The sequence below is a fragment of the Macrobrachium nipponense genome, chromosome 2 (genome assembly GCF_015104395.2).
Source record: "Macrobrachium nipponense isolate FS-2020 chromosome 2, ASM1510439v2, whole genome shotgun sequence".
NCBI lineage: Eukaryota > Metazoa > Arthropoda > Malacostraca > Decapoda > Palaemonidae > Macrobrachium > Macrobrachium nipponense.
Genome location: NC_087201.1, coordinates 150,128,992 through 150,143,991, shown reverse-complemented (window position 1 = coordinate 150,143,991; position 15,000 = coordinate 150,128,992).

Below are 15,000 nucleotides of genomic sequence, written 5' to 3'. Positions count from 1 at the left end.
GGAAGAAGAAGGAAATTTAGGTACAGCCATATATGTACATAAACAAAGTATGTTATGACAAAGTACCTGTAAACATTGCTCGACCTACAAATATCAGGTATTAAAATTCGAATTAAAAACGATAATTATATAATATATAATTTACACAACCAACCAAACCAAATACATTACGATATGATAAACTTGGAGAATTTATAAAAATGTTTTTTCTAAAAAACCTATAATAATGATAGGGATTTTAATGCTCACAACCCAATATGGGATTTGTAACTGTTCAAACTCAAATAGAACAGGAAGTAAAGTAGAAGAACTTATAGATTCAAATGACATGTGTTGTATAAATGATGATGATGTTAGCACATATTATTCAAAAACACATGGAACATTTTCCTCTGTAGACTTAACTCTCTGTTCAACAAGTATAGTTGACAGATTAGATTGGAACACAATTGTTGATTTGTACACCAGTGATCATTTCCCAATATTAATTTCCTTTTTTTTACAAAATAATCCAGCAAAACATGTTCCTCACTATAACATTTATAAAGCAGATTGGGAGAAATATGAAATGCATACTAGAAGTATACCACCATTTGAATATCTGAAAGATCATAATGAAACTAATAAGTTTCATGTTAATTTCATCAAAGATGCTGCTGATAAAGCAATACTAAAATCAAAACCCCATTCAACAAAACACAAAGTTCCGTGGTGGTTTTTCCGAAAAGCTGACAGAATTAATAAATATAAAACACTCAATAGGGAGACGATTGGATACTTTGAATAAAAAGTTCAGTAAAATAAAACTAAAACAATTTTCCACCCATATTAGAAGGTACTTTACAAAAAATTACTGTATTGTTGCTAGAAATTGAGGCATTGAAGCCTATATACAACAAAATATCTGCAAAATTTTGAAAGGAAGTAATTCAAGGAAGAATAATTTCCATGGAGGAATATGTATCAGATCTCTCTAATAATACTCCCATACAAAAAATATGGGAAAAATTAAGAAAAATAAATGGTACCCATGTGAAACCTCCCAGACATGCCATATTAAAAGACGGAAAAAGAATACTCGATCCAAAAGAAATAAGTAATATAATAGGAGAAAACTTAGCTAATGTAAGTTGTGATAGAAATTTAGATGACCACTTCCGCACAAGGAAAAATAATATAGAACTAATATCAATAAATTTTGAAACAATAAAAGACATATATTATAATAGGAAATTTAATATGGAAGAGTTGGAATACGCTCTCACTAACTGCAATAATCTGCTCCTGGAGGTGACAATATTTGTTTTGAGATGATCTGCCACTTAGCACCTCTGGCAAAGACATACTTGTTACAATTTTATAATCATCTATGGCTTAGAAATTTATTTCCTGATGAATGGCGTAAAGCAATAATAATTCCTATCCCCAAACCTGGAAAAGATCCAAGTGATGCAAATAACTACAGACCAATTTCTCTAACAAGTTGCTTATGCAAATTACTAGAAAAATGGTAAATGCTCGATTAACATGGCACATTCGAGAAAATAAAATCTTGACTCAATTCGGGTCACAGTGCAACAGATCTACGTTAGATTCTCTCTCTAACCTCGAAGACCATATACAAAGAGGATTTGAGCGAAAGCAAATAACTGTAGCAGTCTTTTTTGACATTGAAAAGGCTTATGATACTACCTGGAGGTACCCTATATTAAAAACTTTACAAAATAACAATATCCGTGGACATTTACTAAGTTCATCTAAAACTTTTAACAAAATCGTAGTTTTCAAGTGAGAATCGATGATATATGTCGAGAACATTTCCACTTGAAAATGGTGTTTCACTGGGAAGTGTCCTTAGTGGCACCAGTTTACCCTAGCAATCTGTAGGATTTAAGTTATCCATAAATAAGACTCAAGCAGTAGTGTTTTATAAAGATAAAAGGTGGATGAATGGTGAAGCGAAAGATTTAAAAATCAGAAATCATAGTATACCAATTAGACAAACTGCAAAAATTTTTAGGTTTAGTGTTTGATACTCACTTAAACTGGAAACCTCACATAACATACTTGAAATCAAAATGCAAAAAAGCATTAAATCTAATTAGAAAATTATCAAACACTACTTGGGAGCCGATAGACTAACCCGAACATTACTGTATAAAGCAACAGTTATGTCTATCATCGATTACGGTAGCGAAATATGTGGCTCGGCGTCAGACGCAGAGTTATGAAAACGTTGGACCCAGTTCATAATGAGGGCGTTAGAATATGTTCAGGAGATTTTAAATCATCACAGACCTCTTCTCTACAGGTTGAATGTGGTGAACTACCTCTCTCTCTCCATAGAGAGCTTGTAACAATGAAGAGTGCTCTGAGAATTAGGACAAGCGATTCTCCAACAAAAAATATTATTTAAACTCAGAGATATATTTATAAACAATCATCCACCCCCTTTTCCAATTAGAGCTAGAAAGACGTGTTTGAGTCACTAAATGTATATATACAAATTCCTCCAGTAGTAAATTACCTCCGCCTTGGACAATGAATAAAATGAAAACTTGCACACAATTGAAATATTTATCAAAAAAAATACTTATATACGCCATCACACCATAGACAACATACAATAGAGCATATAAACCGAAAAGGTCCACATTATGCAATACTACACAGATGGATCTAAATCGGAACATGGTGTGGGATAATGCTGCAGTGTCCCAGGACAAATCATATCAATTATCTCTACCCAATACAGCTTCAATATCCACAGCGGAGCTTTGCGCTATTGCCTCAGCCATAAGAATAATTAAAGAAACATCACTAAATAATTGTGTGATTTTTAGTGACTCAAGAAGTGCCATAGACGCCATCCAGAGTTATAAACCAAAAAATAATATTGTACAACAAATTTAAATTATTACTTCATAAATTAGATTTGTTATTGGGAAAAATGTTAGAAATATGTTGGATCCCTGCCCATGGTAGGGGATCAAAGGAAATGAAGAGGCTGACAAAGCAGCCAAAGAAGCAAATGAAATGACAAGATCAAGTGTGAATCACCCTATGAGTGATTATGTAACATACATAAAGATGGGTATTATAAGGAAATGGCAACATATTTGGAATGAAGAATTTCAGAAAATAACAAATAAAGCAAATAAAATAAAACCTGAAGTTGGAAAGTGGAGTTCATCATATCAGAGAGAAAGACATGAACAAGTAATTCTGACACGTTCTCCGTATAGGCCATACCGTCTGACACATGGACACTTAATGAGCAGCCCACATAGCTCAGTTCCTGAGTGCGCAGAGTGCAGGGAGGTCATAACTGTCAAACATGTGTTATGCGAATGCCCAAAGTACAACCAACAACGACTGTCGACACTTGGAAAACAGATCTATGAAAGAAATCTTGTCAGATTCCTCTGCATTTTCAGTCATGCCTATTTTTATGTTCTTAAAGAAGTGTTATTTAGTTGATAAAATATAAATCTAAGTAAACTTTGTGAAAATACGAAAAATTATTAGACTAATGAATTTTAAAAACAAAACTTTTTAAATGTTACTTAACTTATTCTGATTTTATTTTTTATGAAAGTATGGATACATGAGTGTGCATGTGTTCCCGTGTGAGTGTGTGCCTTTTGTGAAGTTTTAAGTTTAATTTTTACTCCTTTGTCATCACACCGAAAAAACAATCGGTTCCAGAGCTTTGCCTCTGGCTAGACATGATTTTTTTATTTTAATCTAATCCTTCGGGCCAGCCCTATGAGAGCTGAGAGTCAGCTCAGTGGTGCTGATTAACTACTTTAATAATAATAATAATAGTAAGCTTCCATCATATATATATAGATATATATATATATATATATATATATATATATATCTATATATATAAATTCATCCATACCCGCGTTTTAATGGAGTCGGATCAGTTGATTTTCTTAGTTAACAGATCAAGTGAATATATATCTAACTTTTAAGAGTTTTTACAAGTACGGGCTGTAGCCCACGTCTGAACTCCTGTTTCTATTAAATTTTTATCTACTTCTAATTTGTCTTCTATCAGATCAATTCAAGGTGTTCCATTTCTCCTGTCTCAACATAAAATTCAACAAACATTTCCTCACCTTATTTGGCTAGTATACTTAGCCAAGTTATTTGATAATTCCTTTTGACAAGTGCTTTATGATACATATTTCCATAGACCTTCTCCAGTCTACTTTACTCCCGACTCTTCATATTCACCAGTCTACCGTTATCCATGGCATGGTGCACATATTCTTTTTAACAAGAAGTTATATTATATTATTATTATTTATTTATATATATATATATATATATATATATATATATATATATATATATATGTGTGTGTGCGTGTGTGTGTGTGTGTGTGTGTGTGTGTCTGCGTGTGTGTGTTGTGTGTGCAATGTGTGCGTTTCCGTGTGTCTGTGCTGAAAGTTTTGCAAGGAATAATTTCTTTTTTATCAGCAATTAATTATTTCAAGTGACCACTGTCCTTGGAAGAAATAATGACCCTTTAGTATTTTTGTTTTCGCACACTGTCCGAATGTTGTTGGTAGATGCAATCCCACAAACTCTGCCTAAGTCCCTGTCGATCTCAAACAGTCGAACACACCGGAAACCCACCGAAAACTGGTGAGCGCTCTCCAGATAGTCGTTTAGCGCAATTAAGGGCAACTCACGAAAAGGCCTCCCGAAAGGGAAGAGGAACTTACTCATTGCTCGGTATTGGAAGGTCTGGCCAGGATCGAGGAAAGCCTAGGGTAGCTTGGCTTTTCCAACGATTTCAATTTTTTTTTTTTATTACTCGGATATGTTTTAATATATCGTGATTCCAGGAAATGCTTTGCTAATCTAATTTCAGGTTTTGTTAATTATGTTACAGTGTATAATTGTCAATGGGAATATTTCAAATCTTGATATCATGCTATCTTTAAATCCACCTAAATACGAAGAAAATCATATTATTACATATGTACGATGTATATAATCTGGTTTGGTTAATGAAAAAAAAAATGGCACAGACATTATTAAAGTAATAAATTCATGCTACTCAAAGTTTATTTTAAAAACTTTAGTATTGTCGGAAATATGAAAATTATTCAGTTTCTTTCTGTTTCCTCCTTAGGCTATACTTTTAATGTATTATTTTATGCGCGGTACATCACCTTGCTTTCATCACATTACAGTAGATAACATGCAATAACTTAAACAAGTTTTATTTTTTGTTTTAATTCAATAATGCTGCTAAGATACTACAGAAGCAAATTGTGATACCGCTTGCAATTACCCTATCTCTAGATATCTTAGTTCCAAAAGGAAACGCAGGAATAACAAAGGGGTACAAAAATCAATTATGATAACGGAGAGCAAAAAATTGGTCAGGTTTTTGTGCTAATTCGTCAATAACTTCTTAAATGTATATAACCAATTTATTCATTGTCTCGAAATGGAGTCCTATAATACTTGAGGATACATTTTTGTTACTACCAATTGTTTATAAATCCTTACTCTAGTGTCTTGAACCTACGAATTTTGTGTAGAATAAACTAAAAATTAAATAATCTTTGCGATATTCCGCAAAGAGTAGATTTTCCCTCTTCTTTTATATAAGGTACTAAGATGCAATAAATGTTCTGTTTAATGTTTCCATGCAACTTTTACTAGACCTGAAGATAACCTGTAATACTCTAAGCACGCTAGATATAGTTAGAAGATTTCTTTCATAAAATCTATTAAATTTGACATTACTGTTTTTATTCCAAGAACAGAACATTAGAATATTTACAAACTCCCAATTTTCCATTTAGAGTAGAAATAATTGAATACCTCTTCTATAAAGAATTAAAATCATTAATGACAGGAAGATCTATTACTTAATGCTGCCAATCTTATTATCTCCCATGCTGCATTTTTATTGACCCCTCGTCTTTCTTCATATCCCACTGACAGGTGCATCATTCATCCCGTTTTTCCTTCGCTCTTATTCTGATGGTGGAAGGCGGCTCCATAAATTTCAATCAGATGTCAGAAAGTGAATCAGGTGAGTACCTATTTTTTAAATATATCCATCATACAATACTGAAACTTTTTTTATTAACATCATATTTGCTACCTTACTACTTTAATAGTGTTATAGCTTAGAGCATTATTACAGTGTATTCGTCTCTGCCTATGCCATTTAGATTTGGCATAATTAAACTAGGTCCCAGTCATCTTTCAGTTCCATCCGAAGTATAGTACCTTTCTTATATTTTGTTGTTTAAATAATAATTCAGTTATTCTCTCTTCAATTAACTATATTTAATATAATCTGTTTTCTGTTTCATTTAGCGAGAAGGAATTTGCATCTAGTATCTAGTGTCTTCTCTGTATAATCGCAGATAATAATTTTGCTTTCCTGGTTGAGGCTTGTAACAATAGCTAGATGGCGCTGGTTGAGGCTTATAGGAATAGCTAGATGGCGCTGGTTGATTCTTATAGCGATGGCTAGATGGCGCTGGTACAACAGAGAAGTAGTCTTATTATAATATTATCGTAATATTTTATATACATACATATCATACATATATATATATATATATATATATATATATATATATTATATATATATATATATTGTGATGGCTGGTTTGACCACCCACAAAACACTAAACCTTTATCAAATAGTATTCACCAAAATACCATACTAAGTCCACAAAAGGTGGAATAGTATCCAACTTCAATAAGAGTGCAAAGTCAGTTCAAGACAAAGAAAATACCACAAAAAATACCTAATTTTAATACACAAGTTTCAGACAGAAATAACACCTGAACCTCAACAATACAGTCATCAATGAGAAACACTCACTCTTAAACTTCCTGCAAAATAAAACAATTACAGATTAAAGACAGGTCATCAACACATACATACTAAAAGGGGAGAGGGTCCAGAAAGGAGGATGGAAGCGAAAAGTAAGACTACCCTAACAAATACAAATTAATATCCCTAACAACTTCATAGGCCTCCTCTTGGAAGACAATAACACACTCCACGTCTAGAGGTTTAATCTGGGTGGCAGGGAAAATTGAACCCAAACTATGGTGTTGGAATAGGCTTTCAGGATCTCCAAAGCCGTGATGTAAATAAATACCGGTATAACTCTTATTACCTTGGGACAGAGAGGTCCCCTTGACTTTTACTGAACCAACGGCAGTGCACAACTTGAAGAATAAAATATCCTTGCTGCAGAGAAAAGATATCCAATATGCTATACAGCTTCAAGACGAAGCAATAGGGCGAAGAATCAATATAGCTTCAACAGCAATAGTCGTGCCCTTCAAGGTTGGAGGCTCAGCAACACACTGAGGCAAACTCTTCCAAGAGTAAACCTCCATCCCTCGGATAACGAAGGAGCGCAGCGATGTAACCAACACAACTTGAAAATATAAAACAGTCGTTAGCCAATAACAAACACCAAGATAACCACCGGTGAGGAGACAAAAAGCTAATAAAGAAAGAATACAACACTTCAATACTTTACATTAAAAATCTAAATACTTAAATAATCTAGAAATTATGACAACTAAGTTACAATATATATATATAATATATATTATATAAGATATAATATATAATATATATATAATATATATATAGACATATTACTATATATATATATATATATATAAATATAAGATATATATATATATATATATATATATATAATATCTATATCTATATAATATATATACAGTCAGCGCCATTTGTATTGAGAATTTTTGGAATTCTCAATCATTTGTTGTTTTTTTTGGACCCGTATCATATTTCTCGCAAAAAAAATCGGCGGGACAAAATGATGATTGGGGCCACATTTTACTTATCCACCCATGCACTACTGGTGACAATTTCAAACAGATTTAGTACCAATTGTCAGCCATGAGGAGTGCATTTCTTTTAATAGCGGTCCACATATTTCGTTTTTGTCCTTTGTGTGCAGTGAGTGTTGGCGTTTACCACACCCTTAGAGTGATGTCTGGTAAAAATACCAGCCATGATAATATTGAGAGAGTTGTTGAACTGCATAAAGTTGGTAAAAGAAACCGAGAAATTTCCGAAATTACTGGTGTTAATGAGAAGACAGTGTCGCGACTACTCCAAAAATGGCGTCAGGCTTGATCTGGTGATAACGTTCCCGAACACAAACACGGCGGGGGTAGGTCTTTCAAGATTCCTGCGAAGACTTTAAGGCTTTTAAGGCATCAGTTGGACCTTAATCCTTAAATTACTGCAAAGGAATAGAAAGAAAAGAACCTTAAGCTCCTTAGAAATGTCACTGTAAGGACAATTCAGTGCAACATCCAGAAGCGTCTAGAATATTCCAAGGTGGAAGCGCGAGTCAAGCCCCTCATGACTGCTAAGCAAACATCGCCATCGTGTTTAATTTGCCAAGGACCATAGGACTGGGACTTGTACAGTGGCATAAGGTCCTTTGGACTGATGAAGCAGCGTCTGCGTCACTGAGAACAAGGACACGAAGATTTGGAAGTCATGCTTCGTCAGCGTGTGACCCGCAGCTGACCGTGACCAGCGTTAAGCATCCGCCCTACCTCAAGGTGTGGGGCTCCTTTGGCTACAGTGGACTAGGGAATCTTATGCTTCCTAGATGCCAAACGCTTAATTCTGAGCGTTATATTAGGCTGCTAAAGGACAATATAGCAGTCTTTCGCCAAAACCGGCTGTGAGACCCTTCAGCAGGACGGCGCCCCTTGCCACACCTCAAGGGCATCCAAAAGGTGGCTCTCTGAAAACGAGGTTGAATTAATGCATGACTGGCCTGGCCAATCACCTGATCTGTCCCCCACAGAAAACCTTTAGGGAATCTTGAAACGCCTCCTTCGTAAGGAGGATATGTCGACAATCCCCAAGGTTGAGATTGCAATAAGGAAGTTCTGGGGGAAATACCCTTGTCCACTGTCAGAACTTGGCTGATAGTCTTCCACAGCGACTCCAAAAGGTCATCAAGTCCAAGGACTTCCCATCATGAAGTAGCAATAACGGCATAAGTGTTAAGCATTTTTTTTTTTTTTATTAATTAAAATTTATTTTTTCTGCAAGCTAATTTCTCTTTTCTCAGTAAAAATGGTGCTGACTGTATATATATATATATATATATATATATATATATATATATAATATATATATATATATATATATATATATATGAATAACTTGATCACGAAGTATATATAACGTGATGCTATGTATGAGTAAAGGTTTTTTGCCATAAAGGAAAAAATTAAAAAGCGAGATAGCCGAGTACTTTCGGTCCTGTTCGGACCCTTTATATATATATAGTATTATTATTATTATTATTATTATTACTATTATTATTATTATTATTATTATTATTAATATTATTATTATTATTATTACGTTATATAGGCGTCGATTTGGGCTTAGGAATTCATAGCTTAAGACCTCTTTTCCCACAAATCCAATGGCTGTGTTTTTTACCTATCCAGACAATGCCGGAGGCTGTGTGTGAATCTCAGGCCGTTCGAAAATACCCTGATCTGTCCTAAGTCCACGCTAGTAACTCCATTGGGGCAGACGTGCCCTCTCTCTGACTGGAAGCCAGCCTTTGTTTCATCAACGCTGGTTGGAGCCCCCCTTCAGACATCACGACACATGTTTAAGCCTTGAAAGTGCAAAATCCAACCAGCCCTATTCATCCAAGACGAATCTTGCTATTTCCATTTCAAATCTCCCTTTTACCACTTCTCTACTGAAACCCCTTTGTCCATCATCGGGGCACGTGTTGCCCCCTGTGACCTGTCCAAGATAAATAGTCTTCATTGAATGTCTCATTTAAGCACTAGAGTTCCTTCCCCAGTGTGTGCTAGACAAAAGTGATTAACTGTAAAATTGTGCAAGAAATCTTTATTGTATCTTGTGTTAATCTGCAATTCATTTTCCAGATTCGCTGATTCTGTGCTCTGTCTCTTCACATGCAAGAGGTTCCTTGCCGCTAGATAATATCAATTTTGGAAACCAGCATTGAATTAGATGTTGATTTTGGCCAGTTTTTCCATATTGTGAAAGATAGGAGCGATCCAGACATTATACAGCGCTCTGCCCACATGGCTCTATGCCGTGCCTTTACCTCAGGCCATTCAATGTTATCTTGTAAATAAATGTAATGTAAATCAATCAGCTGAGTATTCCTAGCGAACTTGACCCTTCCTTTTACAACATTTTACAATTATCTATGGTAAGTCAGAAGCACTCTATTTTCCATATTCTCCCTCTTAAATTATCCATTACGTTTGGGACTTGCCCAAACATATATATATATATATTACTATATATATATATATATATAATATATATATATATATATATATCCAGGTAGGTAATACATGAGAAATGTTACAGAAAAAGTGGTGGTATTTACCAAGAGATCCATCCACAGGTAGGAGTCTCTGAAATATAGTACTTAGTTTCTGTGTTTTGGCGTTTTAATGGGCTCCTTTTATTAAATGGAATTATGTCGTAACAGATCACTTCTACCAGATTTATATATATATAAAATATATATAATATATATATATATATATATATATAATATATATATATATATATATATATATATATATATGATATATTTATGTATGGGGTTGGCCTGACGCCCCCAAACGTAAGGAAAATGAGAGGGAATAATGGAACGCTTATGACTTACCTTAGATAATTGCAAAAGGTTGTAAAAGGGAGGGTCAAGGTCGCCATTGAAAACTCAGCCGATTACTCTAATTTACATTTATTTACAAGCAACATTGAATGGCCTGTGATAAAGGCAATGCATATAGCCATGTGGTCAGAGTGCTGTATACTGTTTGGAACAGTCTCTTCATGTCTAATATGAAAACTGGCAAAAATCAAATACTAATTCATTGCTGGTTTCAAAAGAAATGAGTTCCCAAGTTACGCACAACATAAAATAAGAACTTTTTGCACAATATTTCAGCTACAATGTCAGTCACTTTTCTCTAACACACACTGGGGGAGGAACTCTAGTGTTTAAATGAAATATTCTATGAAGACTTTGTTTGTCTGGGACTATCACAAAAGGTAGCATGCGGCCACGAGGCAGAAAGGGAACAAAAGGATGTTCATTTGAGAAGTAGGAGTTCGAATTGGAAAATGAGGGAGAGTTTAGTTGACTCGGAGGAAAAGAACTGGCAATAAGACTGTAACTCAAGACGTACCTGGGTGCCTTGTGTAGAGGAATTTTTGAGAATAGGGCATTGGCTTTGTCAGATTTCAGGGCGCGCCAGTAGTGCCTTTGTAGGCCTATGGGGAGGCTGGCTTAGATGTCTGTCCTGGGTCAAGGACTGTGCTGAACTGAGAAAGAATTCAGGTGCGAATCCCGGGTGTTGGGGCAGATTCTCCTCCCCTGAGGGCAGGTCATCCTGGAAACAGAACATAAAGCCAGCGAAAGTTCACAAGATAAAGGATCCTAATAGTAGACCTAAGAAGTGCCTAGCTAGCTACCCACTCCCCTTTGGATACATCCCTAATGCTGAAGGAGTCTTTATTTCCCCGCTAACCAACTGGCACCAGAAATGACTATGGCTGGCCTGTTTTTCCCTCCTAAAGTCAGCTGATAGGAGACAAATGGCTGCTCTTCTAGAAACTATTTAAAAATCAATGTTACTGGAAAGACGAGGAGATCAATAAACGTAAATACACACCAACACACACCCACACACACCCACACACACACCCACACACAGATATATATATATATATATATATATATATATATATATATATATATAATATATATTATATATATATATATATATGATATTTTGCATCACACATTCACTCTCAGCTTTGGCAAATTCAAAAATGCAACTGGACTTCCTTGAAGGAAGGGCCACTCTCCCGATTTCCCCAAGGACCTAATCTAGCACGGATGAAAAAGCGCGAGAAATATGACAAAACTTCCTGAGTCGTACAATATTTACATAAACGCATATTCACATGCTAACGACTTTGGGCTGAATAAAAGTTCATTAATTTTCTGTAGCTTAAATTATTAGCGTCAGTTAACGTCAAGAAAAACATGCATGAGGCAAAAATATGATTATATGTTGCCATAGAGGCGTTTTCGGGGATTCAATAGTAACCGAAGATAATAATTTGGTTTTGTTTTTCTCGATGCTTTTATGATTACACATTTTTTTAATTAAGAAAAATTACATCAAAATGTCTTAGTAACTGTTAGATTATTGTCATCGTTGTCGTATATTAGATCTTTTCCCACATTATTTCAATTGGCAATATTTGCAACAGTAATCAAGCAACCGCACAGACAGATAAGCGGACATAAATAAGTGTCAAGACCGATACAATACGACACCTATTTGGTAGAGACTTTTAATGAATGTTGAAGGGAAAAGGATGCCCTTTCAATACTTTGTGAAATACCTTTGGGGATACAGAAGTTTTCATACTCGAAAGTATGTCTCTCATGAAACGTTTTGTTGTTGGCAATACCCTTTTGGCATAAAAATTAGATTTACATGCTTCTTTTTTTATATACATAAGTTCTGAAGCTATTTCCAAATTTTACTCCAAAAACCTTACTTGACTTGGGCCTCGAATTTGAACAATTTTTAACAGTTTGACAGAGGATCATCGTCATGGTGAGAGTTTTCCATGTTTTTAAATACCCCATAGTAGCTGAAATATTTGTTTTAATTATTTGTAACTAGCTACATATCTATATCTAATTATGCTGGTAAAATATAATGGTAGTTCCCTAAAGGTTATATTTACCTGAAAAAAGCAGAAATTCACGGTTGCAGAATAAGTGGTAAATTTTAGACAGTATGCCGCCTTTATATGAGTCAGGAAAGGTAGAGATTATTCATTTGCTGCTTTTATTTACATTCTTATTTCGCAGTTCTAAACGTTTTCCATTACCATTGACTGTGATTTAATTAACTTTTTACTTTTCACGAGGCCGTTTGCAAAGCCTTATGGCCTAATACTTAATTAAGTTAGGATAATCTCAGTCAATCTTTAGCAGAAAGGAAAACTGCCATGCATGCCCCACGTCTTTCTTACTTTCTTTTTTCCTTTTTATGTTTCTACGCCTGATATTAAGTTTGTGGTAAACTAATATGTTGATAATCAATTATTGTGCATTTTTCCATTAGTTTTATTTCGTTTTAAAAAATAAGAGTCAATTATGAACACTAAGAGTTTTCAAAAAATATGTTCCAGGATACGTACATCTGCCACTAAGAAAGGTCCCCCTCGTCTTTCTACCCTCCTCCAAAATCCATTAATCTGTTTCAGCCACCGACCCGAAAAATTAAGGTAAAAGATATTCAGGATCGCAAATTATATACCTAGATATTCCGTTTTGAATAATGTTAAATTTTAATCAAATGAATAGCGTGTGAATATCCAAATACGATTTTATAATTAATCCATTTTTAGTTATTCGGATCTCCTTAGAAATACTGACAGATTTGAAAAAAAGGACACCAGATTTTGGTGTTAAGGAATTCAGGCAAGTGCCACCAAAATGTAAGTAAATGGAATCTGACACCTAACCACATTTCCCCAAGAATTTTACCAAATCTTATTTTAGCGTTTTCGTTAAATCCTCGTCAGGAAAAGCGTCCTGGTGCGAAAATGACATTGTGGGAAAAATAACAGGTTGTCGCATGAAATAGATAAGCCAAGCACAGTGTTTTATATTAGTGAACGTTTAACGTTCTCTTCGAAGAAGACTGTCGAATTACGGGACAGTTTTATTGTTTGCTTATTCCGGGAAAGCTGTTATTTTCCGTCTTCATTCTCCATAATTGTACCCTTCATTTTTAATATCAAGCTTGCTAAGGGGTTACGTGACTAAAAGATTTCTTTTAATATATGAGTAGTTTTGCCTCTGATTCGATTATAAGGAATACGAGTCTAAAGAAGTTCTTTCAAAAGATCCTTTGTGTTATTTCTCTTTATAAATGTAGTTTCAGAGTTGTATGGGTATCAATATTTGGTTACACGCTCATTATGCAACATGTACGTTATGTTTCTGTACCATTCTTCATAATTGTATCTTTGATTTTTACATTCAAGCTGAAGGGGTACGAGACTAAAGGAGTAATTAAAAAAAAAAAAATCTTTTACTTCTCATCAAAGATGCATTTTCAGAAGTATATGTATAATGATACTTAATTACACGTTCAAGTTGCCATATATACTTAATCAGTGACTTGTCTAGCTCTCTCTATATATCAATGAGATTGTAATAATTCTTGAGTGATAAAACTTCAATATCAACAGTATTTATTTACAAGGAGAATTACTTTTTCACGTTGTTGTTGGTATGTGACTTTAAGGAAAGGAATGCTTTAGATACACTAGTCTTAAAATGTATAACGAAACTCATAGGATAAATACCATTACGTCTACTGGTCACATTCAGAGCATCAGTATAGCTCATTTTAATAGCTTAGCTCCTTTTATTACTTTGTTTAAATGTATTGGGTCTTACCCTCCTTTAATCTGCAATGGGATTAGATTACTCCATGGGGAATAAGGTTAACAAAGGATTTATTTTAATGAAAGTGACCTTTTGCCCTCGAAGGTAGATCGATGTCACGTTTTGTGGCCCTGGATGGCTGAATAGATTGTCAAAGGGGATTCCGGGTAGTTTTTGGTAGTCGCTTTCTTTAAAAATTACATCACTTTTGTAAATTAATACTCATGTAATGGATGAAGAGGTCAAGGTAGAGTTAACTGGTTATTTATACGTGCTTCAAGGTGATATAAATAATCATGTGAAGGTCCTAGTGAATTTCCTTTTATTCAGTTACCCTTCATGTATCCACAAACAGGATAACGCAAGATTTCTTTCACTGAGTTTAACAAGAATTTACGGACTGGAAGCAAAGCGAGATTTCAGTGGAATT